General features: G+C 35.3%; 23 non-coding genes across 23 annotated transcripts; all 23 read left to right on the top strand.

Moving 5' to 3' along the window:
- Positions 1-238: 238 nt before the first annotated feature.
- On the top strand, positions 239-311 carry TRNAT-CGU (transfer RNA threonine (anticodon CGU)). The gene has a single exon. It is a non-coding gene; the product is annotated as a tRNA-Thr (tRNA).
- A 435-nt stretch (positions 312-746) lies between these two features.
- Positions 747-820, top strand: TRNAT-AGU (transfer RNA threonine (anticodon AGU)). The gene has a single exon. It is a non-coding gene; the product is annotated as a tRNA-Thr (tRNA).
- Positions 821-2,277: 1,457 nt separating this feature from the next.
- On the top strand, positions 2,278-2,350 carry TRNAT-CGU (transfer RNA threonine (anticodon CGU)). Its single transcript has one exon. It is a non-coding gene; the product is annotated as a tRNA-Thr (tRNA).
- Positions 2,351-3,296: 946 nt separating this feature from the next.
- Positions 3,297-3,369, top strand: TRNAP-CGG (transfer RNA proline (anticodon CGG)). Its single transcript has one exon. It is a non-coding gene; the product is annotated as a tRNA-Pro (tRNA).
- Positions 3,370-3,804: 435 nt separating this feature from the next.
- TRNAN-AUU (transfer RNA asparagine (anticodon AUU)) lies at positions 3,805-3,878 on the top strand. The gene has a single exon. It is a non-coding gene; the product is annotated as a tRNA-Asn (tRNA).
- A 438-nt stretch (positions 3,879-4,316) lies between these two features.
- Positions 4,317-4,389, top strand: TRNAT-CGU (transfer RNA threonine (anticodon CGU)). The gene has a single exon. It is a non-coding gene; the product is annotated as a tRNA-Thr (tRNA).
- A 947-nt stretch (positions 4,390-5,336) lies between these two features.
- On the top strand, positions 5,337-5,409 carry TRNAT-CGU (transfer RNA threonine (anticodon CGU)). The gene has a single exon. It is a non-coding gene; the product is annotated as a tRNA-Thr (tRNA).
- Positions 5,410-5,844: 435 nt separating this feature from the next.
- On the top strand, positions 5,845-5,918 carry TRNAT-AGU (transfer RNA threonine (anticodon AGU)). Its single transcript has one exon. It is a non-coding gene; the product is annotated as a tRNA-Thr (tRNA).
- Positions 5,919-7,886: 1,968 nt separating this feature from the next.
- On the top strand, positions 7,887-7,960 carry TRNAT-AGU (transfer RNA threonine (anticodon AGU)). Its single transcript has one exon. It is a non-coding gene; the product is annotated as a tRNA-Thr (tRNA).
- Positions 7,961-8,397: 437 nt separating this feature from the next.
- On the top strand, positions 8,398-8,470 carry TRNAT-CGU (transfer RNA threonine (anticodon CGU)). Its single transcript has one exon. It is a non-coding gene; the product is annotated as a tRNA-Thr (tRNA).
- A 1,451-nt stretch (positions 8,471-9,921) lies between these two features.
- On the top strand, positions 9,922-9,995 carry TRNAT-AGU (transfer RNA threonine (anticodon AGU)). Its single transcript has one exon. It is a non-coding gene; the product is annotated as a tRNA-Thr (tRNA).
- Positions 9,996-10,942: 947 nt separating this feature from the next.
- On the top strand, positions 10,943-11,016 carry TRNAT-AGU (transfer RNA threonine (anticodon AGU)). The gene has a single exon. It is a non-coding gene; the product is annotated as a tRNA-Thr (tRNA).
- Positions 11,017-11,453: 437 nt separating this feature from the next.
- TRNAT-CGU (transfer RNA threonine (anticodon CGU)) lies at positions 11,454-11,526 on the top strand. Its single transcript has one exon. It is a non-coding gene; the product is annotated as a tRNA-Thr (tRNA).
- A 946-nt stretch (positions 11,527-12,472) lies between these two features.
- Positions 12,473-12,545, top strand: TRNAT-CGU (transfer RNA threonine (anticodon CGU)). The gene has a single exon. It is a non-coding gene; the product is annotated as a tRNA-Thr (tRNA).
- A 435-nt stretch (positions 12,546-12,980) lies between these two features.
- Positions 12,981-13,054, top strand: TRNAT-AGU (transfer RNA threonine (anticodon AGU)). The gene has a single exon. It is a non-coding gene; the product is annotated as a tRNA-Thr (tRNA).
- A 1,453-nt stretch (positions 13,055-14,507) lies between these two features.
- TRNAT-CGU (transfer RNA threonine (anticodon CGU)) lies at positions 14,508-14,580 on the top strand. The gene has a single exon. It is a non-coding gene; the product is annotated as a tRNA-Thr (tRNA).
- A 435-nt stretch (positions 14,581-15,015) lies between these two features.
- Positions 15,016-15,089, top strand: TRNAT-AGU (transfer RNA threonine (anticodon AGU)). The gene has a single exon. It is a non-coding gene; the product is annotated as a tRNA-Thr (tRNA).
- A 437-nt stretch (positions 15,090-15,526) lies between these two features.
- Positions 15,527-15,599, top strand: TRNAT-CGU (transfer RNA threonine (anticodon CGU)). Its single transcript has one exon. It is a non-coding gene; the product is annotated as a tRNA-Thr (tRNA).
- A 7,001-nt stretch (positions 15,600-22,600) lies between these two features.
- TRNAT-AGU (transfer RNA threonine (anticodon AGU)) lies at positions 22,601-22,674 on the top strand. The gene has a single exon. It is a non-coding gene; the product is annotated as a tRNA-Thr (tRNA).
- A 945-nt stretch (positions 22,675-23,619) lies between these two features.
- On the top strand, positions 23,620-23,693 carry TRNAT-AGU (transfer RNA threonine (anticodon AGU)). The gene has a single exon. It is a non-coding gene; the product is annotated as a tRNA-Thr (tRNA).
- Positions 23,694-24,130: 437 nt separating this feature from the next.
- Positions 24,131-24,203, top strand: TRNAT-CGU (transfer RNA threonine (anticodon CGU)). Its single transcript has one exon. It is a non-coding gene; the product is annotated as a tRNA-Thr (tRNA).
- A 2,980-nt stretch (positions 24,204-27,183) lies between these two features.
- On the top strand, positions 27,184-27,256 carry TRNAT-CGU (transfer RNA threonine (anticodon CGU)). The gene has a single exon. It is a non-coding gene; the product is annotated as a tRNA-Thr (tRNA).
- Positions 27,257-27,691: 435 nt separating this feature from the next.
- On the top strand, positions 27,692-27,765 carry TRNAT-AGU (transfer RNA threonine (anticodon AGU)). Its single transcript has one exon. It is a non-coding gene; the product is annotated as a tRNA-Thr (tRNA).
- Positions 27,766-27,767: the final 2 nt, after the last annotated feature.

The raw sequence follows: 27,767 nt of genomic DNA, 5'->3' as shown, positions 1-27,767 counted from the left end.
AATTTCTACCTAGATTTGAGCAATATTAATACCTTCATGAATAAAATTGTAAAGAATTCAAGAAATGAAATTGAGTTTTATAAGAGTACCTGTTTATTAAAACATATTAATCCTTGCGTAGTGATTGAGTATCTTTTCGTGTTTAAGATTACAATACATATAAAGAAGAATTTATAGCAGAAAACATTTTTTCATCATCAACAATAAATGATTTATGCATTTTTTTAATAATACCGTTGGTGCTGTGGCTTAGTGGTTAAAGCTCCTGTCTCGTAAACAGGAAATCCTGAGTTCAAATCTCAGCAGCACTTAATTGTTTTCTCCATGCTTTCCAAATAATTTTCATCAAACAAGTGTTGAATACAGTTTAAGAATAAACATCTGGTTCTATGAACTTTAGAATAAGTTATCTTAAAAATTAAATAAAATGCTTGGTATTGTGAAGATTTTTGTAGGAATGCATTGACTGAAATAGGGAAAAGAAAATGACAAAGAACAAGATAGAGGTGAATGATCACTCTATTTTTGAATTCAACTAATCCATTCTTCAGCAAGGTATATTTTAAAATGATATGAATAGGGTAAAATTCAAATTAGAGAGGTGTTTTTGAATAAGTGAAGAGTCTTCATTCATCTTAAGTGTTTGAGTGGAGAAGTGTGTGGACTTAGAAAAGAATATGAAAGTGAAAAAGCAATATTCTCTTGAACACCATAAAGAAAAGTGTTTCAAAAGTTAGAATCAAGTGGGTGCTGTGGCTTAGCTGGTTAAAGCGCCTGTCTAGTAAACAGGAGATCCTGAGTTCAACTCTCAGCAGTGCCTTGCTTTTCTCATTGTTATATAACAAATCATTTTCATTAGGTCTTATTCCGATACAATTAAAATATAAAAGTCTGATTCATCTTACTGTTAAAAAGATCATCTTAAACCTTATAAAAACCCAAGTATTTTCAAGATTATAGAATGAATACTGTTATTGCAAAATGAAAAAAACTACATATCTATGAGAAAGACGTAGATGAAATTTCTACCTAGATTTGAGCAATATTAATACCTTCATGAATAAAATTGTAAAGAATTCAAGAAATGAAATTGAGTTTTATAAGAGTACCTGTTTATTAAAACATATTAATCCTTGCGTAGTGAGTGAGTATCTTTTCGTGTTTAAGATTACAATACATATAAAGAAGAATTTATAGCAGAAAACACATTTTCATCATCAACAATAAATTATTTATGCATTTTTTTAATATTACCGTTGGTGCTGTGGCCTAGTGGTTAAAGCTCCTGTCTCGTAAACAGGAAATCCTGAGTTCAAATCTCAGCAGCACCTAATTGTTTTCTCCATGCTTTCCGAATAATTTTCATCAAACAAGTGTTGAATACAGTTTAAGAATAAACATCTGGTTCTATGAACTTTAGAATAAGTTAACTTAAAAATTAAATAAAATGCTTGGTATTGTGAAGATTTTTGTAGGAATGCATTGACTGAAATAGGGAAAAGAAAATGACAAAGAACAAGATAGAGGTGAATGATCACTCTATTTTTGAATTCAACTAATCCATTCTTCAGCAAGGTATATTTTAAAATGATATGAATAGGGTAAAATTCAAATTAGAGAGGTGTTTTTGAATAAGTGAAGAGTCTTCATTCATCTTAAGTGTTTGAGTGGAGAAGTGTGTGGACTTAGAAAAGAATATGAAAGTTCAAAAGCAATATTCTCTTGAACACCATAAAGAAAAGTGTTTCAAAATTTAGAATCAAGTGGGTGCTGTGGCTTAGCTGGTTAAAGCCCCTGTCTAGTAAACAGGAAATCCTGAGTTCAACTCCCAGCAGCGCCTTGCTTTTCTCATTGTTATATAACAAATCATTTTCATTAGGTCTTATTCCGATACAATTAAAATATAAAAGTCTGATTCATCTTACTGTTAAAAAGATCATCTTAAACCTTATAAAAACCCAAGTATTTTCAAGATTATGGAATGAATACTGTTATTGCAAAATGAAAAAAACTACATATCTATGAGAAAGACGTAGATGAAATTTCTACCTAGATTTGAGCAATATTAATACCTTCATGAATAAAATTGTAAAGAATTCAAGAAATGAAATTGGGTTTTATAAGAGTACCTGTTTATTAAAACATATTAATCCTTGCGTAGTGATTGAGTATCTTTTCGTGTTTAAGATTACAATACATATAAACAAGAATTTATAGCAGAAAACACATTTTCATCATCAACAATAAATTATTTATGCATTTTTTACTATTAACGTTGGTGCTGTGGCTTAGTGGTTAAAGCGCCTGTCTCGTAAACAGGAAATCCTGAGATCAAATCTCAGCAGCACCTAACTGTTTTCTCCATGCTTTCCGAATAATTTTCATCAAACACATGTTGAATACAATTTAAGAATAAACATCTGGTTCTATGAACTTTAGAATAAGTTATCTTAACAATTAAATAAAATGATTGGTATTGTGAAGATTTTTGGAGGAATGCATTGACTGAAATAGGGAAAAGAAAATGACAAAGAACAAGATAGAGGTGAATGATCACTCTATTGTTGAATTCAACTAATCCATTCTTCAGCAAGGTATAGTTTAAAATGATATGAATAGGGTAAACTTCAAATTAGATAGGTGTTTTTGAATAAATGAAGAGTCTTCATTCATCTTAAGTGTTTGAGTAGAGAAGGTTGTGAACTTAGAAAAGAATATGAAAGTGAAAAAGCAATATTCCCTTGAACACCATAAAGAAAAGTGTTTCAAAATTAAGAATCAAGTGGGTGCTGTGGCTTAGCTGGTTGAAGCGCCTACCTAGTAAACGGGAGATCCTGAGATCCACTCTCAGCAGCGCCTTGCTTTTCTCATTGTTATATAACAAATCATTTTCATTAGGTCGTATTCCGATACAATTTAAATATAAAAGTCTGATTCATCTTACTGTTAAAAAGATCATCTTAAACCTTATAAAAACCCAAGTATTTTCAAAATTATAGAATGAATACTGTTATTGCAAAATGAAAAAAACTACATATCTATGAGAAAGACGAAGATGACATTTCTACCTAGATTTGAGCAATATTAATACCTTCATGAATAAAATTGTAAAGAATTCAAGAAATGAAATTGGATTTTATAAGAGTACCTGTTTATTAAAACATATTAATCCTTGCGTAGTGATTGAGTATCTTTTTGTGTTTAAGATTACAATACATATAAAGAAGAATTTATAGCAGACAACACATTTTCATCATCAACAATAAATTGTTTATGCATTTTTTAATATTAATGTTGGTGCTGTGGCTTAGTGGTTAAAGCGCCTGTCTCGGAAACAGGAAATCCTGAGTTCAATTCTCAGAAGCACCCAACTGTTTTCTCCATGCTTTCCGAATAATTTTCATCAAACAAGTGTTGAATACAATTTAAGAATAAACATCTGGTTCTATGAACTTTAGAATAAGTTATCTTAAAAATTAAATAAAATGCTTGGTATTGTGAAGATTTTTGTAGGAATGCATTGACTGAAATAGGGAAAAGAAAATGACAAAGAACAAGATAGAGGTGAATGATCACTCTATCGTTGAATTCAACTAATCCATTCTTTAGCAAGGTATATTTTAAATTGATATGAATAGGGTAAACTTCAAATTAGAGAGGTGTTTTTGAATAAGTGAAGAGTCTTCATTCATCTTAAGTGTTTGAGTAGAGAAGTGTGTGAACTTAGAAAAGAATATGAAAGTGAAAAAGCAATATTCCCTTGAACACCATAAAGAAAAGTGTTTCAAAATTAAGAATCAAGTGGGTGCTGTGGCTTAGCTGGTTGAAGCGCCTGTCTATTAAACAGGAGATCCTGAGTTCAACTCCCAGCAGCGCCTTGCTTTTCTCATTGTTATATAACAAATCATTTTCATTAGGTCTTATTCCGATACAATTAAAATATAAAAGTCTGATTCATCTTACTGTTAAAAAGATCATCTTAAACCTTATAAAAACCCAAGTATTTTCAAGATTATAGAATGAATACTGTTATTGCAAAATGAAAAAAACTACATATCTATGAGAAAGACGTAGATGAAATTTCTACCTAGATTTGAGCAATATTAATACCTTCATGAATAAAATTGTAAAGAATTCAAGAAATGAAATTGAGTTTTATAAGAGTACCTGTTTATTAAAACATATTAATCCTTGCGTAGTGATTGAGTATCTTTTCGTGTTTAAGACTACAATACATATAAAGAAGAATTTATAGCAGAAAACACATTTTCATCATCAACAATAAATGATTTATGCATTTTTTTAATATTACCGTTGGTGCTGTGGCTTAGTGGTTAAAGCTCCTGTCTCGTAAACAGGAAATCCTGAGTTCAAATCTCAGCAGCACCTAATTGTTTTCTCCATGCTTTCCGAATAATTTTCATCAAACAAGTGTTGAATACAGTTTAAGAATAAACATCTGGTTCTATGAACTTTAGAATAAGTTAACTTAAAAATTAAATAAAATGCTTGGTATTGTGAAGATTTTTGTAGGAATGCATTGACTGAAATAGGGAAAAGAAAATGACAAAGAACAAGATAGAGGTGAATGATCACTCTATTTTTGAATTCAACTAATCCATTCTTCAGCAAGGTATATTTTAAAATGATATGAATAGGGTAAAATTCAAATTAGAGAGGTGTTTTTGAATAAGTGAAGAGTCTTCATTCATCTTAAGTGTTTGAGTGGAGAAGTGTGTGGACTTAGAAAAGAATATGAAAGTTCAAAAGCAATATTCTCTTGAACACCATAAAGAAAAGTGTTTCAAAATTTAGAATCAAGTGGGTGCTGTGGCTTAGCTGGTTAAAGCCCCTGTCTAGTAAACAGGAAATCCTGAGTTCAACTCCCAGCAGCGCCTTGCTTTTCTCATTGTTATATAACAAATCATTTTCATTAGGTCTTATTCCGATACAATTAAAATATAAAAGTCTGATTCATCTTACTGTTAAAAAGATCATCTTAAACCTTATAAAAACCCAAGTATTTTCAAGATTATGGAATGAATACTGTTATTGCAAAATGAAAAAAACTACATATCTATGAGAAAGACGTAGATGAAATTTCTACCTAGATTTGAGCAATATTAATACCTTCATGAATAAAATTGTAAAGAATTCAAGAAATGAAATTGAGTTTTATAAGAGTACCTGTTTATTAAAACATATTAATCCTTGCGTAGTGATTGAGTATCTTTTCGTGTTTAAGATTACAATACATATAAAGAAGAATTTATAGCAGAAAACATTTTTTCATCATCAACAATAAATGATTTATGCATTTTTTTAATAATACCGTTGGTGCTGTGGCTTAGTGGTTAAAGCTCCTGTCTCGTAAACAGGAAATCCTGAGTTCAAATCTCAGCAGCACTTAATTGTTTTCTCCATGCTTTCCAAATAATTTTCATCAAACAAGTGTTGAATACAGTTTAAGAATAAACATCTGGTTCTATGAACTTTAGAATAAGTTATCTTAAAAATTAAATAAAATGCTTGGTATTGTGAAGATTTTTGTAGGAATGCATTGACTGAAATAGGGAAAAGAAAATGACAAAGAACAAGATAGAGGTGAATGATCACTCTATTTTTGAATTCAACTAATCCATTCTTCAGCAAGGTATATTTTAAAATGATATGAATAGGGTAAAATTCAAATTAGAGAGGTGTTTTTGAATAAGTGAAGAGTCTTCATTCATCTTAAGTGTTTGAGTGGAGAAGTGTGTGGACTTAGAAAAGAATATGAAAGTGAAAAAGCAATATTCTCTTGAACACCATAAAGAAAAGTGTTTCAAAAGTTAGAATCAAGTGGGTGCTGTGGCTTAGCTGGTTAAAGCGCCTGTCTAGTAAACAGGAGATCCTGAGTTCAACTCTCAGCAGTGCCTTGCTTTTCTCATTGTTATATAACAAATCATTTTCATTAGGTCTTATTCCGATACAATTAAAATATAAAAGTCTGATTCATCTTACTGTTAAAAAGATCATCTTAAACCTTATAAAAACCCAAGTATTTTCAAGATTATAGAATGAATACTGTTATTGCAAAATGAAAAAAACTACATATCTATGAGAAAGACGTAGATGAAATTTCTACCTAGATTTGAGCAATATTAATACCTTCATGAATAAAATTGTAAAGAATTCAAGAAATGAAATTGAGTTTTATAAGAGTACCTGTTTATTAAAACATATTAATCCTTGCGTAGTGAGTGAGTATCTTTTCGTGTTTAAGATTACAATACATATAAAGAAGAATTTATAGCAGAAAACACATTTTCATCATCAACAATAAATTATTTATGCATTTTTTTAATATTACCGTTGGTGCTGTGGCCTAGTGGTTAAAGCTCCTGTCTCGTAAACAGGAAATCCTGAGTTCAAATCTCAGCAGCACCTAATTGTTTTCTCCATGCTTTCCGAATAATTTTCATCAAACAAGTGTTGAATACAGTTTAAGAATAAACATCTGGTTCTATGAACTTTAGAATAAGTTAACTTAAAAATTAAATAAAATGCTTGGTATTGTGAAGATTTTTGTAGGAATGCATTGACTGAAATAGGGAAAAGAAAATGACAAAGAACAAGATAGAGGTGAATGATCACTCTATTTTTGAATTCAACTAATCCATTCTTCAGCAAGGTATATTTTAAAATGATATGAATAGGGTAAAATTCAAATTAGAGAGGTGTTTTTGAATAAGTGAAGAGTCTTCATTCATCTTAAGTGTTTGAGTGGAGAAGTGTGTGGACTTAGAAAAGAATATGAAAGTTCAAAAGCAATATTCTCTTGAACACCATAAAGAAAAGTGTTTCAAAATTTAGAATCAAGTGGGTGCTGTGGCTTAGCTGGTTAAAGCCCCTGTCTAGTAAACAGGAAATCCTGAGTTCAACTCCCAGCAGCGCCTTGCTTTTCTCATTGTTATATAACAAATCATTTTCATTAGGTCTTATTCCGATACAATTAAAATATAAAAGTCTGATTCATCTTACTGTTAAAAAGATCATCTTAAACCTTATAAAAACCCAAGTATTTTCAAGATTATGGAATGAATACTGTTATTGCAAAATGAAAAAAACTACATATCTATGAGAAAGACGTAGATGAAATTTCTACCTAGATTTGAGCAATATTAATACCTTCATGAATAAAATTGTAAAGAATTCAAGAAATGAAATTGAGTTTTATAAGAGTACCTGTTTATTAAAACATATTAATCCTTGCGTAGTGATTGAGTATCTTTTCGTGTTTAAGATTACAATACATATAAAGAAGAATTTATAGCAGAAAACACATTTTCATCATCAACAATAAATGATTTATGCATTTTTTTTAATATTACCGTTGGTGCTGTAACTTAGTGGTTAAAGCTCTTGTCTCGTAAACAGGAAATCCTTAGTTCAAACCTCAGTAGCACCTAATTGTTTTCTCCATGCTTTCCAAATAATTTTCATCAAACAAGTGTTGAATACAATTTAAGAATAAACATCTGGTTCTATGAACTTTAGAATAAGTTATCTTAAAAATAAAATAAAATGATTGGTATTGTGAAGATTTTTGTAGGAATGCATTGACTGAAATAGGGAAAAGAAAATGACAAAGAACAAGATAGAGGTGAATGATCACTCTATTGTTGAATTCAACTAATCCATTCTTCAGCAAGGTATATTTTAAAATGATATGAATAGAGGTAAACTTCAAATTAGAGAGGTGTTTTTGAATAAGTGAAGAGTCTTCATTCATCTTAAGTGTTTGAGTGGAGAAGTGTGTGGACTTAGAAAAGAATATGAAAGTGAAAAAGCAATATTCTCTTGAACACCATAAAGAAACGTGTTTCAAAATTTAGAATCAAGTGGGTGCTGTGGCTTAGCTGGTTAAAGCGCCTGTCTAGTAAACAGGAGAGCCTGAGTTCAACTCTCAGCAGTGCCTTGCTTTTCTCATTGTTATATAACAAATCATTTTCATTAGGTCTTATTCCGAAACAATTAAAATATAAAAGTCTGATTCATCTTACTGTTGAACAGATCATCTTAAACCTTATAAAAACCCAAGTATTTTCAAGATTATAGAATGAATACTGTTATTGCAAAATGAAAAAAACTACATATCTATGAGAAAGACGTAGATGAAATTTCTACCTAGATTTGAGCAATATTAATACCTTCATGAATAAAATTGTAAAGAATTCAAGAAATGAAATTGGGTTTTATAAGAGTACCTGTTTAATAAAACATATTAATCCTTGCGTAGTGAGTGAGTATCTTTTCGTGTTTAAGATTACAATACATATAAAGAAGAATTTATAGCAGAAAACACATTTTCATCATCAACAATAAATTATTTATGCATTTTTTACTATTAGCGTTGGTGCTGTGGCTTAGTGGTTAAAGCGCCTGTCTCGTAACCAGGAAATCCTGAGTTCAATTCTCAGCAGCACCTGTTTTCTCCATGCTTTCCGAATAATTTTCATCAAACAAGTATTGAATACAATTTAAGAATAAACATCTGGTTCTATGAACTTTAGAATAAGTTATCTTAAAAATTAAATAAAATGCTTGGTATTGTGAAGATTTTTGTAGGAATGCATTGACTGAAATAGGGAAAAGAAAATGACAAAGAACAAGATAGAGGTGAATGATCACTCTATCGTTGAATTCAACTAATCCATTCTTTAGCAAGGTATATTTTAAATTGATATGAATAGGGAAAACTTCAAATTAAAGAGGTGTTTTTGAATAAGTGAAGAGTCTTCATTCATCTTAAGTGTTTGAGTAGAGAAGTGTGTGAACTTAGAAAAGAATATGAAAGTGAAAAAACAATATTCCCTTGAACACCATAAAGAAAAGTGTTTCAAAATTAAGAATCAAGTGGGTGCTGTGGCTTAGCTGGTTGAAGCGCCTGCCTAGTAAACGGGAGATCCTAAGATCAACTCTCAGCAGCGCCTTGCTTTTCTCATTGTTATATAACAAATCATTTTCATTAGGTCTTATTCCGATACAATTTAAATATAAAAGTCTGATTCATCTTACTGTTAAAAAGATCATCTTAAACCTTATAAAAACCCAAGTATTTTCAAGATTATAGAATGAATACTGTTATTGCAAAATGAAAAAAACTACATATCTATGAGAAAGACGTAGATGAAATTTCTACCTAGATTTGAGCAATATTAATACCTTCATGAATAAAATTGTAAAGAATTCAAGAAATGAAATTGAGTTTTATTAGAGTACCTGTTTATTAAAACATATTAATCCTTGCGTAGTGATTGAGTATCTTTTCGTGTTTAAGATTACAATACATATAAACAAGAATTTATAGCAGAAAACACATTTTCATCATCAACAATAAATTATTTATGCATTTTTTACTATTAACGTTGGTGCTGTGGCTTAGTGGTTAAAGCGCCTGTCTCGTAAACAGGAAATCCTGAGTTCAATTCTCAGCATCACCTAACTGTTTTCTCCATGCTTTCCGAATAATTTTCATCAAACAAGTGTTGAATACAATTTAAGAATAAACATCTGGTTCTATGAACTTTAGAATAAGTTATCTTAAAAATTAAATAAAATGCTTGGTATTGTGAAGATTTTTGTAGGAATGCATTGACTGAAATAGGGAAAAGAAAATGACAAAGAACAAGATAGAGGTGAATGATCACTCTATTTTTGAATTCAACTAATCCATTCTTCAGCAAGGTATATTTTAAAATGATATGAATAGAGGTAAACTTCAAATTAGAGAGGTGTTTTTGAATAAGTGAAGAGTCTTTATTCATCTTAAGTGTTTGAGTGGAGAAGTGTGTGAACTTAGAAAAGAATATGAAAGGGAAAAAGCAATATTCTCTTGAACACCATAAAGAAAAGTGTTTCAAAATTAAGAATCATGTGGGTGCTGTGGCTTAGCTGGTTAAAGCGCCTGTCTAGTAAACAGGAGATCCTGAGTTCAACTCCCAGCAGCGCCTTGCTTTTCTCATTGTTATATAACAAATCATTTTCATTAGGTCTTATTCCGATACAATTAAAATATAAAAGTCTGATTCATCTTACTGTTAAAAAGATCATCTTAAACCTTCTAAAAACCCAAGTATTTCCAAGATTATAGAATGAATACTGTAATTGCAAAATGAAAAAAACTACATATCTATGAGAAAGACGTAGATGAAATTTCTACCTAGATTTGAGCAATATTAATACCTTCATGAATAAAATTGTAAAGAATTCAAGAAATGAAATTGAGTTTTATAAGAGTACCTGTTTATTAAAACATATTAATCCTTGCGTAGTGATTGAGTATCTTTTCGTGTTTAAGATTACAATACATATAAAGAAGAATTTATAGCAGAAAACACATTTTCATCATCAACAATAAATGATTTATGCATTTTTTTAATATTACCGTTGGTGCTGTGGCTTAGTGGTTAAAGCGCATGTCTCGTAAACAGGAAATCCTGAGTTAAAATCTCAGCAGCACCTAATTGTTTTCTCCATGCTTTCCAAATAATTTTCATCAAACAAGTGTTGAATACAATTTAAGAATAAACATCTGGTTCTATGAACTTTAGAATAAGTTATCTTAAAAATTAAATAAAATGCTTGGTATTGTGAAGATTTTTGTAGGAATGCATTGACTGAAATAGGGAAAAGAAAATGACAAAGAACAAGATAGAGGTGAATGATCACTCTATTTTTGAATTCAACTAATCCATTCTTCAGCAAGGTATATTTTAAAATTATATGAATAGAGGTAAACTTCAAATTAGAGAGGTGTTTTTGAATAAGTGAAGAGTCTTTATTCATCTTAAGTGTTTGAGTGGAGAAGTGTGTGGACTTAGAAAAGAATATGAAAGTGAAAAAGCAATATTCTCTTGAACACCATAAAGAAAAGTGTTTCAAAATTAAGAATCAAGTGGGTGCTGTGGCTTAGCTGGTTAAAGCGCCTGTCTAGTAAACAGGAGATCCTGAGTTCAACTCTCAGCAGTGCCTTGCTTTGCTCGTTTTTATATAACAAATCATTTTCATTAGGCCTTATTCCGATACAATTAAAATATAAAAGTCTGATTCATCTTACTACTGAAAAGATCATCTTAAACCTTATAAAAACCCAAGTATTTCCAAGATTATAGAATGAATACTGTTATTGCAAAATGAAAAAAATACATATCTATGAGAAAGACGTAGATGAAATTTCTACCTAGATTTGAGCAATATTAATACCTTCATGAAAAAAAATTGTAAAGAATTCAAGAAATGAAATTGGGTTTTATAAGAGTACCTGTTTATTAAAACATATTAATCCTTGCGTAGTGATTGAGTATCTTTTCGTGTTTAAGATTACAATACATATAAAGAAGAATTTATAGCAGAAAACACATATTCATCATCAACAATACATTATTTATGCATTTTTTACTATTAACTTTGGTGCTGTGGCTTAGTGGTTAAAGCGCCTGTCTCGTAAATAGGAAATCCTGAGTTCAATTCTCAGCAGCACCTAACTGTTTTCTCCATGCTTTCCGAATAATTTTCATCAAACAAGTGTTGAATACAATTTAAGAATAAACATCTGGTTCTATGAACTTTAGAATAAGTTATCTTAAAAATTAAATAAAATGCTTGGTATTGTGAAGATTTTTGTAGGAATGCATTGACTGAAATAGGGAAAAGAAAAGGACAAAGAACAAGATAGAGGTGAATGATCACTCTATCGTTGAATTCAACTAATCCATTCTTTAGCAAGGTATATTTTAAAATTATATGAATAGGGTAAACTTCAAATTAGAGAGGTGTTTTTGAATAAGTGAAGAGTCTTCATTCATCTTAAGGTTTTGAGTGGAAAAGGGTGTGAACTTAGAAAAGAATATGAAAGGGAAAAAGCAATATTCTCTTGAACACCATAAAGAAAAGTGTTTCAAAATTAAGAATCATGTGGGTGCTGTGGCTTAGCTGGTTAAAGCGCCTGTCTAGTAAACAGGAGATCCTGAGTTCAACTCCCCGCAGCGCCTTGCTTTTCTCATTGTTATATAACAAATCATTTTCATTAGGTCTTATTCCGATACAATTAAAATATAAAAGTCTGATTCATCTTACTGTTAAGAAGATCATCTTAAACCTTATAAAAACCCAAGTATTTTCAAGATTATAGAATGAACACTGTTATTGCAAAATGAAAAAACTACATATCTATGAGAAAGACGTAGATGAAATTTCTACCTAGATTTGAGCAATATTAATACCTTCATGAATAAAATTGTAAAGAATTCAAGAAATGAAATTGAGTTTTATAAGAGTAGCTGTTTATTAAAACATATTAATCCTTGCGTAGTGATTGAGTATCTTTTCGTGTTTAAGATTACAATACATATAAAGAAGAATTTATAGCAGAAAACACATTTTCATCATCAACAATAAATGATTTATGCATTTTTTTAATATTACCGTTGGTGCTGTGGCTTAGTGGTTAAAGCTCCTGTCTCGTAAACAGGAAATCCTGAGTTCAAATCTCAGCAGCACTTAATTGTTTTCTCCATGCTTTCCAAATAATTTTCATCAAACAAGTGTTGAATACAGTTTAAGAATAAACATCTGGTTCTATGAACTTTAGAATAAGTTATCTTAAAAATTAAATAAAATGCTTGGTATTGTGAAGATTTTTGTAGGAATGCATTGACTGAAATAGGGAAAAGAAAATGACAAAGAACAAGATAGAGGTGAATGATCACTCTATTTTTGAATTCAACTAATCCATTCTTCAGCAAGGTATATTTTAAAATGATATGAATAGGGAAAAATTCAAATTAGAGAGGTGTTTTTGAATAAGTGAAGAGTCTTCATTCATCTTAAGTGTTTGAGTGGAGAAGTGTGTGGACTTAGAAAAGAATATGAAAGTGAAAAAGCAATATTCTCTTGAACACCATAAAGAAAAGTGTTTCAAAAGTTAGAATCAAGTGGGTGCTGTGGCTTAGCTGGTTAAAGCGCCTGTCTAGTAAACAGGAGATCCTGAGTTCAACTCTCAGCAGTGCCTTGCTTTTCTCATTGTTATATAACAAATCATTTTCATTAGGTCTTATTCCGATACAATTAAAATATAAAAGTCTGATTCATCTTACTGTTAAAAAGATCATCTTAAACCTTATAAAAACCCAAGTATTTTCAAGATTATAGAATGAATACTGTTATTGCAAAATGAAAAAAACTACATATCTATGAGAAAGACGTAGATGAAATTTCTACCTAGATTTGAGCAATATTAATACCTTCATGAATAAAATTGTAAAGAATTCAAGAAATGAAATTGGGTTTTATAAGAGTACCTGTTTAATAAAACATATTAATCCTTGCGTAGTGAGTGAGTATCTTTTCGTGTTTAAGATTACAATACATATAAAGAAGAATTTATAGCAGAAAACACATTTTCATCATCAACAATAAATTATTTATGCATTTTTTACTATTAGCGTTGGTGCTGTGGCTTAGTGGTTAAAGTGCCTGTCTCGTAACCAGGAAATCCTAAGTTCAATTCTCAGCAGCACCTGTTTTCTCCATGCTTTCCGAATAATTTTCATCAAACAAGTGTTGAATACAATTTAAGAATAAACATCTGGTTCTATGAACTTTAGAATAAGTTATCTTAAAAATTAAATTAAATGCTTGGTATTGTGAAGATTTTTGTAGGAATGCATTGACTGAAATAGGGAAAAGAAAATGACAAAGAACAAGATAGAGGTGAATGATCACTCTATCGTTGAATTCAACTAATCCATTCTTTAGCAAGGTATATTTTAAAATTATATGAATAGGGTAAACTTCAAATTAGAGAGGTGTTTTTGAATAAGTGAAGAGTCTTCATTCATCTTAAGGTTTTGAGTGGAAAAGGGTGTGAACTTAGAAAAGAATATGAAAGGGAAAAAGCAATATTCTCTTGAACACCATAAAGAAAAGTGTTTCAAAATTAAGAATCATGTGGGTGCTGTGGCTTAGCTGGTTAAAGCGCCTGTCTAGTAAACAGGAGATCCTGAGTTCAACTCCCCGCAGCGCCTTGCTTTTCTCATTGTTATATAACAAATCATTTTCATTAGGTCTTATTCCAATACAATTAAAATATAAAAGTCTGATTCATCTTACTGTTAAAAAGATCATCTTAAACCTTATAAAAACCCAAGTATTTTCAAGATTATAGAATGAACACTGTTATTGCAAAATGAAAAAAACTACATATCCATGAGAAAGACGTAGATGACATTTCTACCTAGATTTGAGCAATATTAATACCTTCATGAATAAAATTGTAAAGAATTCAAGAAATGAAATTGAGTTTTATAAGAGTAGCTGTTTATTAAAACATATTAATCCTTGCGTAGTGATTGAGTATCTTTTCGTGTTTAAGATTACAATACATATAAAGAAGAATTTATAGCAGAAAACACATTTTCATCATCAACAATAAATGATTTATGCATTTTTTTAATATTACCGTTGGTGCTGTGGCTTAGTGGTTAAAGCTCCTGTCTCGTAAACAGGAAATCCTGAGTTCAAATCTCAGCAGCACTTAATTGTTTTCTCCATGCTTTCCAAATAATTTTCATCAAACAAGTGTTGAATACAGTTTAAGAATAAACATCTGGTTCTATGAACTTTAGAATAAGTTATCTTAAAAATTAAATAAAATGCTTGGTATTGTGAAGATTTTTGTAGGAATGCATTGACTGAAATAGGGAAAAGAAAATGACAAAGAACAAGATAGAGGTGAATGATCACTCTATTTTTGAATTCAACTAATCCATTCTTCAGCAAGGTATATTTTAAAATGATATGAATAGGGTAAAATTCAAATTAGAGAGGTGTTTTTGAATAAGTGAAGAGTCTTCATTCATCTTAAGTGTTTGAGTGGAGAAGTGTGTGGACTTAGAAAAGAATATGAAAGTGAAAAAGCAATATTCTCTTGAACACCATAAAGAAAAGTGTTTCAAAAGTTAGAATCAAGTGGGTGCTGTGGCTTAGCTGGTTAAAGCGCCTGTCTAGTAAACAGGAGATCCTGAGTTCAACTCTCAGCAGTGCCTTGCTTTTCTCATTGTTATATAACAAATCATTTTCATTAGGTCTTATTCCGATACAATTAAAATATAAAAGTCTGATTCATCTTACTGTTAAAAAGATCATCTTAAACCTTATAAAAACCCAAGTATTTTCAAGATTATAGAATGAATACTGTTATTGCAAAATGAAAAAAACTACATATCTATGAGAAAGACGTAGATGAAATTTCTACCTAGATTTGAGCAATATTAATACCTTCATGAATAAAATTGTAAAGAATTCAAGAAATGAAATTGGGTTTTATAAGAGTACCTGTTTAATAAAACATATTAATCCTTGCGTAGTGAGTGAGTATCTTTTCGTGTTTAAGATTACAATACATAGAAAGAAGAATTTATAGCAGAAAACACATTTTCATCATCAACAATAAATTATTTATGCATTTTTTACTACTAGCGTTGGTGCTGTGGCTTAGTGGTTAAAGCGCCTGTCTCGTAACCAGGAAATCCTGAGTTCAATTCTCAGCAGCACCGGTTTTCTCCATGCTTTCCGAATAATTTTCATCAAACAAGTGTTGAATACAATTTAAGAATAAACACCTGCCAAGCGCGAGCTGAGCATCGGCAAGCGCGCCCTTAGGGCCCGGCCCCCCGGCCCCCGCCCTCCTATCTGTTCCAGATAGGGGCGACTGGTCTGCCCCAATGGGCGACTGGCCGCTTATCACTTCCGGGGTCAGGAGGGTGATGCACTTCCAGTGCGACAGAGGGCGGAGCCTGGTGACCTATTTAGGCACTGGGGGCAGTGACCCCGGCCTCTCCTTCCTCTGTGGCACCGGATCATGGGGGCCTCCTTGAAGAGTCCCTCATACAGCCCTTAGGATAATTTGAACTTAGTTTTAAGCCGAGTTTTATTTCCTTAGTTTTAAAAAGTTCCCTAGTTGTAAGTTTCTTTAGTTTTAAATGCCCCCGTATCCCCTCGTCCAAAGCTGAAGGTCATTGGGCCGCGAGTCAACCCGGCCGAGAGCGTGACGGGAGGCGACAAGGAGGAGAGGTGCGTCGAGTTGCAGCCGTCCATCTCGCCTGGTGAGGAGTCGGGGGTGCCTGGGGGGCCTGTGTGCAGCCGCGGATTGCGGGAGGGGTATCCGGGGCGGGCGATGGGTTGAAGCCGGCTCTGGTGGTCTGCGGCTGCCGGCAGGACTCCTGGGCATGCGGGCTCCTTCCTGGTTGACGTGGGCGGGCTGAGGGGGGGGCGGAGAGCAAACTGAACACGGGCCACCTTTATTAACTGTATCTCCTCGCGTGGGGTCGGAGGTCGGTGGTCTTTCTCCTCAGGATGCAGCGTAGATGTGTCTCTGGTCCTCGTGGATGATGACGGCGACAAGAGCGGGCCGGACTTCGCGGCCTCGGCGTCGGGAGACTTACATCGCGCCAGGTGAAGTGGGAGGTGCGCTCGGGGGGCCTGGGGGGCAGCCGTGGATGGCAAAGTAATTATGGCTGACTGAGGTTGTCCGGATCGGGTGGTTTGCGGCTGCTGGCGGGGGCCCCTCGGGTGTGCTGTTCACCTCGGTATCGACGTGGGCCGGGGGGGGAGCGTAACAGGTGATGGAGGATGTGGTGCAGTGCACGGGTCGATATCATGAATATTTCTTGATGTGGTACATTCGGGCTTGTGCTGACGTGCTCTTCTTTGCTTTCTCGTGCTGGTGGGTGCTCGTTTTTGGCGAGGGGAACCTAGATAGGCAATAGGGTTGTGGTGCTGTATTTGAAGATATAGCGGAGAAGTGGAGCTTGGTTCACGTCCTCTCGGGGCTCTGACCGGAATATGTGTGGTGCAGAGTACATCTGAATTGCATCACATCTCTACAGTTCCATTGTGCAACTTTACTTTTTTGGGGTACTGGACGGTGAAGTAATTTCCAGTATCAAACTACATTCATGCGTGCGCAGCGAGTATGAGGTAGCAAACGGACGGTTCACGCAATGCAGGCTGCACTGTCCAGTAAGTTGTCGGGTTAGATAGCTTAGGGATTGTGCAGGGAATTGAGGCTGCTCCGTCCATCGTGAAGCCATTTGAATTGGCTCCGGGTGAGTTTGTTCTGGGGAACGGACACGGCACTGGTCTATTGTGGACGCCATGTCGTACTTGGAAGTCAGGTTCAGTGCAGGGAGTGGGGGTTGCTCTGTACCGTCTCTGTTGCTTGCAGTGGATGAGAACTGGTTGGCGTTCCGAGGGCGGCAGTTGCATCGCGTCTCCTTGCTGATTAGAAGGGATCCTTGAGTGATGGGAAGTGAGAACAGTGCTCCCTCGGCAGGGCTGCGTTGCCCATCTGTGAGGGGCATTTAGTTTGGTTTCCCGACCTCGGTGCGAAGGAATGCTGGGACTAGTGTGCCGATATTTGAGCTGGGTCCTGCAGATCGCCGCATTAGTTGCTAGGACCCGGGTACTAACTTGCGCTTGGCAAAGTTTGTTTCGGAGCGCTATGTCAGGTGGCGGCCGGCAACAACTTGGAAACAATGCTTTGTAAGTCTATGGTATTTCTATATTGGCCAAAATTTTGATCTGAGCGTCCTAACGCGCATTATAAGGTGCCTTATTTCCAAATCTTGATCTGAGCGTCCAAATGTGCATCATAAAGTGCCTTATTTCCAAATCTTGATCTGGGCGGCCGCATGTGCATTAAAGTGCCTTAATTCTGTAGAGTGTTAGTATGCATATATGCATTACGGGGTTCCCGTCAAGAGTGGGCCTTCATAAAACATGTCTTATTTTGGAAGTTATATTGATATCAGTTTGACACGGCGGGGGCTGCAGTCTGGGGAACTTCTCAAAGTGTTGAACGCGGAGAGATAGGTTGCATATTTGTTTCGTGCACATTAAAATGAGAGGGGTTGAGATGAAATGTTATTGTACAGCTGCGCTTTGAGGGAGAGTTGGGGACTGGACACGGAAGTGACTGAGGGCATCTCATAGTGAATTGAAATGCCTCAACTCCTCCGCAGCGCCTGTTTAGACATTGTTAACATGGCTCCTTGCTCCCCAACTCCGCCGCCGCACCTGTGTGGGCAGTGTCGGGAGGAGCCGGACTTTCTAGGTTTGAAAGCAAGGCTGAACAATTCAGCGCTTTAAGCTGATAGCGGCGCTAACCGCTCTGGTAACTGACTGCGCTGAGATAAAGCGAAACAGGGGCCTTTATCATTCCAAAAGGCGACGTGCTTCTTGTAAGTCATGTAAATGTCTGGCGGGTAACATGGCTCCTTGCTAGCTATATTAATTGTTTACATTAACATATATGTGTATTTATAAAGCGTACATGCACTCATTACCTGGCCAGCGGGAGTCTGAGCCCACGTCACAGCAGCAGAAAGATAAGAGATACGTAAGGTCTAGAACTGGTACATAACATGTAGGACGATTATAATACAAAGGGGTAATGGAAACTTTTATTGTAATAGGTTCTTATAATAATTTTGAACGTGAAATGTCCCACGTTATTGAACACTCGATAATTTGAGGTATTTCAGCATACTATGGAATAATTTGGTCGTGCCGGCAAGTCAGCTTGTTTAAAAAGGGTCTCTAACTGGGTGGAAATGCCTGCTTGGCTCAACTGGGAAACGTGGGAGGTCATGACCCAGCAGTCATATGGAAGGTGCCATCTTCCTCTAAGCCAATTTTAACAGTCACTCTTCAGACTGGGAATTCGTGACCCTGGAGAGCACGTGGCTCTAGCATTAAGGCACGTCCTAGTGGGCATCATCTCTGTGCGAAATGGCCTTCATTCATACTTTGGGTTCTTCTCAAACATTAGGAGTTTACAGTCCCAGTTTTCTTTTCAGGATATCTTCAGTTGAGCGGCATTCGGGGAACGTAAACAGATGAGAAATATAGACATTTTATAACACCGGAGAACGAGTTTTAATGTATAGTATTCTCTCCAGTGCAACTACATTTAACACGCTTTGGCGGTATCAATTGGTCCTGGTTGTTAAGTATGAAAGCGCCCTTGTTTATGTCCTACATGGGGGTACACAAGAATCAATTGGGCACACACTCTGTAAATCACATGGCACTCGTATCCATGCAGCGATGCACTGTATAGCTTCCCAGTCAGCCTCTGACACAATGGCAAGAAAATGCATTCAAATTCATCAACAAAAGCTACGCAGGTGGGAAAGGATGTCTTGTACACACAGCATATGTTGCATTAAAATAGGACTATGGCAGAGGGGGTCCATTTGGCAATTGGATGGGGAAATAGTCTATACTATGGTGGTAAGGCATGACCATCGCAATGGGTGGGTCATATTGGAGGAGGAAGACAGTGAATAACGTCGACCAGTTGCATGCCATAATTTGCATTTTCGGAGGAATGACCAAGTGTAGGGAGGAGCACCGCAGATGAACCGAGTGGCAAGCTCACCGTTAGCATTGCTTGGCGCAATAAGCAAGGCAGCCAATGACAGAGACAGTTTGAACAATCACCCGAGGCAGATAGCGGTCCTGGGTGAAAGCAGAGGATAAATGATAGACCATTTCTGAACATAGTAGACCCAAAGGCCCTGTGGATATGTGGGGTAGGTAGGGGTGAGTTATTGGATGATTAAGGGGTAAACATGGAAAGATCCGGGCATACATATAAACGATTTTATTAGTAATCAGTACATGGCAAAATTCACTCCCGACAAATTACCTATCGGTAGGACTTAGTATTAGAACTAACAATCCCCCCCCTCCTTAAAAGCCGTTTGATACAGAGGTATGTTTTTTCGCAATTATTCTGTTTAGGCTGATATACATGGCATGCCTTGTCTTTGAAATAATAAACAAATCAGGCCTACGGACGCAGAATTATGGTCTTCCTGTGAATCAATCGGACCTGTAGCAATGATTTGTGGCTTATGGCCATAAGTAGCAGAGTGAGGCCTCATGTCAGAGTGTATAGACAGTCAGATGGCAAATTAGTGTTCCGCCTATCTTAGGGGGGGCATAACAAGGATTCCGATTGTACAAATCCGTTAACCACGGGTGTGCCAGAGGAGATAACCACTGCAGAGGTGGCACAATGGGCAAGGTCGGGCGCTGGTCATCCTGCGGTGGCAGAGACCCATTCGACCAGAATGGTGGTGTCAGAATTGCTGATGATTTGCCAATGACCATACTTGACTTTTCTATTTCTCTCCTGTTCAGTAGTGTACCCACGAAGGTGGTGGTGCCACAAGGCACTCGTCCATGCGGCAAGCAGCAAGGCGTACATGGCGAGGGCGAGTGGTATGGCCGGAAGGCCTGAAGGGACCAGGTTTTCTGGGTCGGGGCAGCCGGCCCTGGGAGGAAGTTGAGAGCCTGGAATGTCTCGGTGAGGCGGCTCAAGTAGGAATTGCCCAATTAGCGCTCAGTGTAGGGCCGCTTGGGTAACATTCCACCCGAATGGTTTCCAGTTTCTGGAGAGGTGAGGTATCACAAGGTTGGAATTGACCGGGTGGGCTCAGCGAAGGGCTGCTGGTGTCACATTCCGCACCGGATTGTTTTTTCCGGTAAGGTGAGGTATCGCAATGATGGGGTGCAGTTATCGGGCATCGGTACATTGAGCCGGGTTGGAACATTAGGGTCTTTCACGCAGAGCGCAGGTGGGGAAGGTGACGGACCTGTGGGCCCTGGTCACCTTTGTGGCGGTAGAAAGACCTTGGAACAGTACAATTGACCGACGGAATGGACGGGAGTCCGCCTTGCGTATTCCCTAGGCTAGCACTGAGGGGGGAGACGGTAAGCTCCCCGCTGTGAAATAGGGCCCCGGCTGGGGAGGCTAGGGCGACAGGTTACGAGCCTCCTGGGTTCCTGGTCAGCCTGGTGGTCGGAGGGTGGGCCCCTGGAGAAGGCGGACAAGGATCAGAGGTTGGGGGCCCTCTCCTCATGAGTCGCAGGTGGGTTGCACCTCGCGTGGATGCACGGCATGGTAGAGGGGAGCCGGAAGTCCCCCCCTTTGGTGTTGGAGGATTAGAAGCTGTATCTGGCGAAAGAAGATCAGGAAGACAAGAATAAAATTGTGTTGATAACTGCATTTAATGAATTTCTGAAATGCCTTGTCATGTTTATGAAAATGTCAAAAATATTAAACATGGCCGTTTTTTACACCCACACAAATCTCTGTCGTTGATTCTCATGTGGGTTGTCAAGTCATAAGGAGGGAGCGGGGAGCATGCTGGGGGATCCGGGTCCTATGCCAAGCGCGAGCTGAGCATCGGCAAGCGCGCCCTTAGGGCCCGGCCCCCTGGCCCCCGCCCTCCTACCTGTTCCAGATAGGGGGGACCGGTCTGCCCCAATGGGCGACCGGCCGCTTATCACTTCCGGGGTCAGGAGGGTGACACACTTCCGGTGCGACAGAGGGCGGAGCCTGGTGACCTATTTAGGCACTGGGGGCAGTGACCCCGGCCTCTCCTTCCTATGTGGCACCGGATCGTGGCGGCCTCCTTGAAGCATCCCTCCTACAGCCCTTAGGATAATTTGAACTCCCACCCACCCGTCCCTTTAGCTCAGTGGATTAGAGGGGCGTGTTGCGGTAGAAAGACCTTGGAACAGTACAATTGACCGACGGAATGGACGGGAGTCCGCCTTGCGTACTCCCTAGGCTAGCACTGAGGGGGGAGACGGTAAGCTCCCCGCTGTGAAATAGGGCCCCGGCTGGGGAGGCTAGGGTGACAGGTTACGAGCCTCCTGGGTTCCTGGTCAGCCTGGTGGTCGGAGGGTGGGCCCCTGGAGAAGGCGGACAAGGATCAGAGGTTGGGGGCCCTCTCCTCATGAGTCGCAGGTGGGTTGCACCTCGCGTGGATGCACGGCATGGTAGAGGGGAGCCGGAAGTCCCCCCCTTTGGTGTTGGAGGATTAGAAGCTGTATCTGGCGAAAGAAGATCAGGAAGACAAGAATAAAATTGTGTTGATAACTGCATTTAATGAATTTCTGAAATGCCTTGTCATGTTTATGAAAATGTCAAAAATATTAAACATGGCCGTTTTTTACACCCACACAAATCTCTGTGGTTGATTCTCATGTGGGTTGTCAAGTCATAAGGAGGGAGCGGGGAGCATGCTGGGGGATCCGGGTCCTATAACTGTTTTCTCCATGCTTTCCGAATAATTTTCATCAAACAAGTGTTGAATACAATTTAAGAATAAACATCTGGTTCTATGAACTTTAGAATACCTTATCTTAAAAATTAAATAAAATGCTTTGTATTGTGAAGATTTTTGTAGGAATGCATTGACTGAAATAGGGAAAAGAAAATGACAAAGAACAAGATAGAGGTGAATGATCACTCTATTGTTGAATTCAACTAATCCATTCTTCAGCAAGGTATATTTTAAAATGATATGAATAGGGTAAACTTCAAATTAGAGAGTGTTTTTGAATAAGTGAAGAGTCTTCATTCATCTTAAGTGTTTGAGTGGAGAAGTGTGTGAACTTAGAAAAGAACATGAAAGTGAAAAAGCAATATTCTCTTGAACACCATAAAGAAAAGTGTTTCAAAATTAAGAATCAAGTGGGTGCTGTGGCTTAGCTGGTTAAAGCGCCTGTCTAGTAAACAGGAGATCCTGAGTTCAACTCTCAGCAGCGCCTTGCTTTTCTCATTGTTATATAACAAATCATTTTCATTAGGTCTTATTCTGATACAATTAAAATATAAAAGTCTGATTCATCTTACTGTTGAAAAGATCATCTTAAACCTTATAAAAACCCAAGTATTTTCAAGATTATAGAATGAATACTGTTATTGCAAAATGAAAAAAATACATATCTATGAGAAAGAAGTAGATGAAATTTCTACCTAGATTTGAGCAATATTAATACCTTCATGAAAAAAAATTGTAAAGAATTCAAGAAATGAAATTGGATTTTATAAGAGTACCTGTTTATTAAAACATATTAATCCTTGCGTAGTGATTGAGTATCTTTTCGTGTTTAAGATTACAATACATATAAAGGAGTATTTATAGCAGAAAACACATTTTCATCATCAACAATAAATTATGTATGCATTTTTTACTATTAACGTTGGTGCTGTGGCTTAGTGGTTAAAGTGCCTGTCTCGTAAACAGGAAATCCTGAGTTCATATCTCAGCAGCACCTAATTGTTTTCTCCATGCTTTCCGAATAATTTTCATCAAACACATGTTGAATACAATTTAAGAATAAACATCTGGTTCTATGAACTTTAGGATAAGTTATCTTAAAAATTAAATAAAATGATTGGTATTGTGAAGATTTTTGTAGGAATGCATTGACTGAAATAGGGAAAAGAAAATGACAAAGAACAAGATAGAGGTGAATGATCACTCTATTGTTGAATTCAACGAATCCATTCTTCAGCAAGGTATGTTTTAAAATGATATGAATAGGGTAAACTTCAAATTAGAGAGGTGTTTTTGAATAAATGAAGAGTCTTCATTCATCTTAAGTGTTTGAGTAGAGAAGTGTGTGAACTTAGAAAAGAATATGAAAGTGAAAAAGCAATATTCTCTTGAACACCATAAAGAAAAGTGTTTCAAAATTAAGAAACAAGTGGGTGCTGTGGCTTAGCTGGTTAAAGCGCCTGTCTAGTAAACAGGAGATCCTGAGTTCAACTCTCAGCAGCGCCTTGCTTTTCTCATTGTTATATACCAAATCAATTTCATTAGGTCTTATTCCGATACAATTAAAATATAAAAGTCTGATTCATCCTACTGTTAAAAAGATCATCTTAAACCTTATAAAAAGCCAAGTATTTTCAAGATTATAGAATGAATACTGTTATTGCAAAATGAAAAAAACTACACATCTATGAGAAAGACGTAGATGAAATTTCTACCTAGATTTGAGCAATATTAATACCTTCATGAAAAAATTTGTAAAGAATTCAAGAAATGAAATTGGGTTTTATAAGAGTACCTGTTTATTAAAACATATTAATCCTTGCGTAGTGATTGAGTATCTTTTCGTGTTTAAGATTACAATACATATAAAGAAGAATTTATAGCAGAAAACACATTTTCATCATCAACAATAAATTATTTATGCATTTTTTACTATTAACGTTGGTGCTGTGGCTTAGTGGTTAAAGCGCCTGTCTCGTAAACAGGAAATCCTGAGTTAAAATCTCAGCAGCACCTAACTGTTTTCTCCATGCTTTCCGAATAATTTTCATCAAACAACTGTTGAATACAATTTAAGAATAAACATCTGGTTCTATGAACTTTAGAATAAGTTATCTTAAAAATTAAATAACATGCTTGGTATTGTGAAGATTTTTGTAGGAATGCATTGACTGAAATAGGGAAAAGAAAATGACAAAGAACAAGATAGAGGTGAAGGCTCACTCTATTGTTGAATTCAACTAATCCATTCTTCAGCAAGGTATATTTTAAAATGATATGAATAGGGTAAACTTCAAATTAGAGAGGTGCTTTTGAATAAATGAAGTCTTCATTCATCTTAAGTGTTTGAGTAGAGAAGTGTGTGAACTTAGAAAAGAATATGAAAGTGAAAAAGCAATATTCTCTTGAACACCATAAAGAAAAGTGTTTCAAAACCAAGAATCAAGTGGGTGCTGTGGCTTAGCTGGTTAAAGCGCCTGTATAGTAAACAGGAGATCCTGAGTTCAACTCTCAGCAGCGCCTTGCTTTTCTCATTGTTATATAACAAATCATTTTCATCAGGTCTTATTCCAATACAATTAAAATATAAAAGTCTGATTCATCTTACTGTTGAAAAGATCATCTTTAACCTTATAAAAACCCAAGTATTTTCAAGATTATAGAATGAATATTGTTATTGCAAAATGAAAAAAACTACATATCTATGAGAAAGACGTAGATGAAATTACTACCTATATTTGAGCAATAATAATACCTTCATGAAAAAAATTGTAAAGAATTCAAGAAATGAAATTAGGTTTTATAAGAGTACCTGTTTATTAAAACATATTAATCCTTGCGTAGTGATTGAGTATCTTTTCGTGTTTAAGATTACAATACATATAAAGAAGAATTTATAGCAGAAAACACATTTTCATCATCAACAATAAATTATTTATGCATTTTTTACTATTAACGTTGGTGCTGTGGCTTGGTGGTTAAAGGGCCTGTCTCGTAAACAGGAAATCCTGAGTTAAAATCTCAGGAGCCCCTAACTGTTTTCTCCATGCTTTCCGAATAATTTTCATCAAACAAGTGTTGAATACAATTTAAGAATAAACATCTGGTTCTATGAACTTTAGAATAAGTTATCTTAAAAATTAAATAAAATGCTTGGTATTGTGAAGATTTTTGTAGGAATGCATTGACTGAAATAGGGAAAAGAAAATGACAAAGAACAAGATAGAGGTGAATGATCACTCTAGTATTGAATTCAACTAATCCATTCTTTAGCAAGGTATATTTTAAAATGATATGAATAGGGTAAACTTCAAATTAGAGAGGTGTTTTTGAATAAGTGAAGAGTCTTCATTCATCTTGTGTTTGAGTAGAGAAGTGTGTGAACTTAGAAAAGAATATGAAAGGAAAAAAGCAATATTCTCTTGAACACCATAAAGAAAAGTGTTTCAAAATTAAGAATCAAGTGGGTGCTGTGGCTTAGCTGGTTAAAGCGCCTGTCTAGTAAACAGGAGTTTCTGAATTCAACTCCCAGCAGCGCCTTGCTTTTCTCATTGTTATATAACAAATAATTTTCATTAGGTCTTATTCCGATACAATTAAAATATAAAAGTCTGATTCATGTTACTGTTGAAAAGATCATCTTAAACCTTATAAAAACCCAAGTATTTTCAAGATTATAGAATGAATACTGTTATTGTAAAATGAAAAAAACTACATATCTATGAGAAAGACGTTGATGAAATTTCTACCTAGATTTGAGCAATATTAATACCTTCATGAAAAAAAATTGTAAAGAATTCAAGAAATGAAATTGGGTTTTATAAGAGTACCTGTTTATTAAAATGTATTAATCCTTGCGTAGTGATTGAGTATCTTTTCGTGTTTAAGATTACAATACATATCAAGAAGAATTTATAGCAGAAAACACATTTTCATCATCAACAATGAATTATTTATGCATTTTTTGCTTTTAACGTTGGTGCTGTGGCTCAGTGGTTAAAGCGCCTGTCTCGTGAACAGGAAATCATGAGTTCAAATCTCAACAGCACCTAACTGTTTTCTCCATGCTTTCCAAATAATTTTCATCAAACAAGTGTTGAATACAATTTAAGAATAAACATCTGGTTCTATGAACTTTAGAATATGTTATCTTAAAAATTAAATAACATGCTTGGTATTGTGAAGATTTTTGTAGGAATGAATTGACAGAAATAGGGAAAGAAAATGACAAAGAACAAGATAGAGGTGAATGATCACTCTATTGTTGAATTCAACTAATCCATTCTTCAGCAAGGTATATTTTAAAATGATATGAATAGGGTAAACTTCAAATTAGAGAGGTGTTTTTGAATAAGTGAAGAGTCTTCATTCATCTTAAGTGTTTGAGTGGAGAAGTGTGTGAACTTAGAAAAGATTATGAAAGTGAAAAAGCAATATTCTCTTGAACACCATAAAGAAAAGTGTTTCAAAATTAAGAATCAAGTGGGTGCTGTGGCTTAGCTGGTTAAAGCGCCTGTCTAGAAAACAGGAGATCCTGAGTTCAACTCTCAGCAGCGCCTTGCTTTTCTCATTGTTATATAACAAATCATTTTCATTAGGTCTTATTCCGATACAATTAAAATATAAAAGTCTGATTCATCTTACTGTTGAAAAGATCATCTTAAACCTTATAAAAACCCAAGTATTTTCAAGATTATAGAATGAATACTGTTATTGCACAATGAAAAAAATACATATCTATGAGAAAGAAGTAGATGAAATTTCTACCTAGATTTGAGCAATATTAATACCTCCATGAAAAAAATTTGTAAAGAATTCAAGAAAAGAAATTGTATTTTATAAGAGTACCTGTTTATTAAAACATATTAATCCTTGCGTAGTGATTGAGTATCTTTTCGTGTTTAAGATTACAATACATATAAAGGAGAATTTATAGCAGAAAACACATTTTCATCATCAACAATAAATTATTTATGCATTTTTCCCTATAAACGTTGGTGCTGTGGCTTAGTGGTTAAAGCGCCTGTCTCGTAAACAGGAAATCCTGAGTTCAAATCTCAGCAGCACCTAACTGTTTTCTCCATGCTTTCCGAATAATTTTCATCATACACATGTTGAATACAATTTAAGAATAAACATCTGGTTCTATGAACTTTAGAATAAGTTATCTTTAAAATTAAATAAAATGATTGGTATTGTGAAGATTTTTGTAGGAATGCATTGACTGAAATAGGGAAAAGAAAATGACAAAGAACAGGATAGAGGTGAATGATCACTCTATTGTTGAATTCAACTAATCCATTCTTCAGCAAGATATATTTTAAAATGATATGAATAGGGTAAACTTCAAATTAGAGAGGTGTTTTTGAATAAATGAAGAGTCTTCATTCATCTTAAGTGTTTGAGTAGAGAAGTGTGTGAACTTAGAAAAGAATATGAAAGTGAAAAAGCAATATTCTCTTAAACACCATAAAGAAAAGTGTTTCGAAATTAAGAATCAAGTGGGTGCTGTGGCTTAGCTGGTTAAAGCGCCTGTCTAGTAAACAGGAGATCCTGAGTTCAACTCTCAGCAGCGCCTTG

The sequence above is a fragment of the Lissotriton vulgaris genome, chromosome 12 (assembly GCF_964263255.1).
Source record: "Lissotriton vulgaris chromosome 12, aLisVul1.2, whole genome shotgun sequence".
Lineage (NCBI taxonomy): Eukaryota > Metazoa > Chordata > Amphibia > Caudata > Salamandridae > Lissotriton > Lissotriton vulgaris.
Note: the sequence above shows the minus strand (reverse complement) of the source record. Positions and strands in the feature narration are given on the sequence as shown.